The sequence below is a fragment of the Nymphaea colorata genome, chromosome 5 (genome assembly GCF_008831285.2).
Source record: "Nymphaea colorata isolate Beijing-Zhang1983 chromosome 5, ASM883128v2, whole genome shotgun sequence".
NCBI classification, from domain to species: Eukaryota; Viridiplantae; Streptophyta; class Magnoliopsida; order Nymphaeales; family Nymphaeaceae; genus Nymphaea; species Nymphaea colorata.
Window position 1 is genome coordinate 21,135,213 of NC_045142.1, and position 3,241 is coordinate 21,138,453.

The window sequence follows — 3,241 nt, forward strand, 5'->3', positions numbered from 1 at the left end:
AAGGACCCCCACAATTCCCTTATTTATAGTGATCTTCTCGATCAGTCCAGTAGACCCGATTCTTGATCCGAACCCTAGACTGTAACAGTCTCCAACCTGGTTCTTGAAATCGAGAGGCTCCTCAACTCAAACCGAGATGTCTCCCCAACTTGGTTCTTGAAACCGAGTTGCTCCCCGACCCGGTTCTTGAAGATGATACGTCACTCCAACTTGGTTCTTCAAACCGAGATGCCTCCCCAACCCGGTTCTATGAAACGACCCCCACAACTAAACTCTGCTATGCCGAGAGGTAAAACTCCATTTTGGGAGGTCAATGCAAGGGTGAATTCATACCTGGGTTATGTGGATGATTGGAGGTGTCATGATGAGAGCTGCTAGAGCCAGTCTAGACTATGGAGTACCTGTCACGACAAGCCAGTCAACCTGCAGAGTGCTGCCAGGCCATAATCTCCATAGAAATCAACAAGCACATGACTCTGAACTGTATAACATGCATGAAAGCCTACCTGCAAACCATGCAATATCTCAGGCATAGGGAGCTCAGGACACCAGCTTTGCACAGAACTGCATCAGGTTTTATACTTAGAAGAGCCAATATTTTATCCTTTGTTGAAGAACATCTAGCAGAAATTGACAACCAGCCGTACTTGCTCTGAACAGATGATGGCTTTATACAAAGCTCTCTCCACTTTCGGTGTTGGATCGGGGCGTCTTCTTCCATGGCAATTGTGGAAGAAGCTGCGTCATTTTTTTTTTCTCTAGGAAAACCTCATTTGATATCTTGCATGTGTGCTCCTAATTTTGCTACAGATGATCAAGACAAGAAAAGGGCTAGAATAAAAAAAACTCAAACTTCCTTGGTGGCTTTGATGGAAACAGAACACGCTCTTATTTTAGTTTGTGAGCTTTTCTTTACACCCAGCATGATAAAAAACTAGGGCTCTTTTAGAATCACAGTTCAGGGAGAGAATTATCTTAGCCTTTCCTTTATTATCAAGGGAACATAGAATTTCTTACCCTCTCCAAATAAGATGTCATGTTTCTGTCCCAGTTTCCCACTTATCATGACATCTATCACAGTCAAAGAGAGAGGTCACCCTTTTTCAATAAAAACAACAGTCATAAATCGAAATTCTCCACAATAATAAAAAAATATAAAGATTTAAGCTAAATATGCTATGCATGATGTGTGAAACCATAAAGTTTATCTAAACTAATGCAGTGCTACACTTCCTTTGATGAATAAAGTTTTATCTAAACTAATGCAATGCTACACTTCCTTTGATGAATAAAGTTTTATCTAAACTAATGCAATGCTATACTTCCTTTGATGAATACTCTGCTGCTCACAAACCAGTGAAGTGGATGAAGCATTCCTCTTTTGGAATGCACGAGGAAGACTGAATGGATCAGGTTAGGAGGGGACATTGAGAGCATGATCGCCAATAGTGGATGTTGGGAGTTTTCAAAGAAGACTCAAAAGGAGGGAATGGTCCACGTATTTTGAGACAAAGGAGTTGAAATGTGGTTGCCCCTGGTAGCGAATAAATATCAGACCACCCACCCATTAGCGATCTTCTGATGTCATTGAAATATCGTGGTTGATGGACTACGATTACAAACTTCCTGATACGGATCGTGAAAAATTTGGTCGACTCTTTTCTATTCAATGAAGCCTCAACGTAGTCCCACCTGAAGAAGGTAACATTCTTCTGTCAAAAGACACTTCAGACAGATTGATCTTGTTTTGTTCATCGATTGGTTGACAACAGGAGTCTGAATTTCAATACTCGCTTTCAAGTGACTCCATAACAATAGAAACAGCCTGACCTTAGTGTTGAGTGATTGAAGTCAGACAAAATATAGTAGTGCAAAAAATCCTCTTTTTCCCTAGCCCTGTGCCTGGCTCTGTAAATGTGCGCATTGTGGAAGACTTCTTCCTGTGAACCGAAAAAGAACAAATAGAAGACCTCGTCTGGGTCAAAATCCTCATCAAAGAAGTCGTTCCTGGCTCTTCTTCTTCTCCTCCTAATATGGTGTTTCTGGTTAAACTGAAAATCTTCAACCAGACCTGTTTGGTTCGTACTGCCTCCGCAATTCACTGTCACTGAAGCACTTGAAAGCTTTCAATACTATCTTGAATGCCCCGTCGGCACCGGGGGCCTTATTCTTATCTGGATGAACTTTAAGGGACAATGTCCAGTAGGCTTTCTTGACTTCCTCCACAGAGCAGGTCTTCTCAAGGCCAAGAATTTCATAGTAATCCTTGCTCCTCGTGACTTGCCAAATCAATGCAGCATGTTCTCGGTGAAATCACATCTACCATTCGAAGAACCCGCACGTGCCTTCTTTTCTTGCCGATTCGAATTCCCCTCTCATTCATAGTCTCGTTTCTCCTGACATATTTCTTCCTTAGAAACTTCAGAATCACGATTCATTCTCTCACAAGCAGCCAGAAGATCATCGACCTGCAAATTACCATCGACGCGCCGCGCAATTCGAATGAACTTCAGCACTCATGATTCAACACCAGAAGCGAATGCCTCTTTCGCGATACTGACGCATCTCAATGCCTCATCCTTATTACCATCCATGGATGAAACCATCCGAGTACCTCACACCAAATCCTTCACGCCCCTATTGGTATCGATTTCTACACCGACTATACAAAATTAACCCCCTAATTTTGCTACCAAGATCAGAAAAGAACACAAAAATTCACTGGACACATCTAACCACCATGTTCCTCTAAGTAAAGAAGGTCACCAATGGTACGAACAGAAACAATGAAGCCCATGAAAAATTGGGGATACCCAGGAAAAGTAACCAACAAAATTCAATAAAATGAAATCAATTTCCAGAAAACAGAACTCGGGGACAATCTAAAACTCCAAAACTGATCAAAATTCCGATCTGTGAGTCCAATGAAGCCCCAATCAGACAAACCCCCGTGAACTTGACTCTCAGTTTAAATCAAGCCTTAGTTCGATGATGATAACTAGCCAAATTCAACAAATCCTGGAAGAGGGTGGGCATGAAAGTGCTTTGAAGTCAGACAAAATATTAAAAAGCTACTCCTGGCAAATAGAGGGCAGGAGCTGGTCATGGCCAGCGAAAATGAAGCTCCACCAGATTCAAACAAGCATGGCATCATGATCTTCATAAAAATCAACAAGCATAGGACTCTAAAACTGTATAACATGCATAAAAACCTACCTGCAAACCATGCAAACAAAATATA

The 3,241-nt window shown here is 41.7% G+C and overlaps 1 pseudogene; it reads right to left on the reverse strand.

Annotated features, from left to right (window-relative positions):
• Nucleotides 1-404: 404 nt before the first annotated feature.
• On the reverse strand, nucleotides 405-2,594 carry LOC116255245 (chaperone protein dnaJ 49-like; annotated as a pseudogene).
• Between the last annotated feature and the right edge of the window lie 647 nt (nucleotides 2,595-3,241).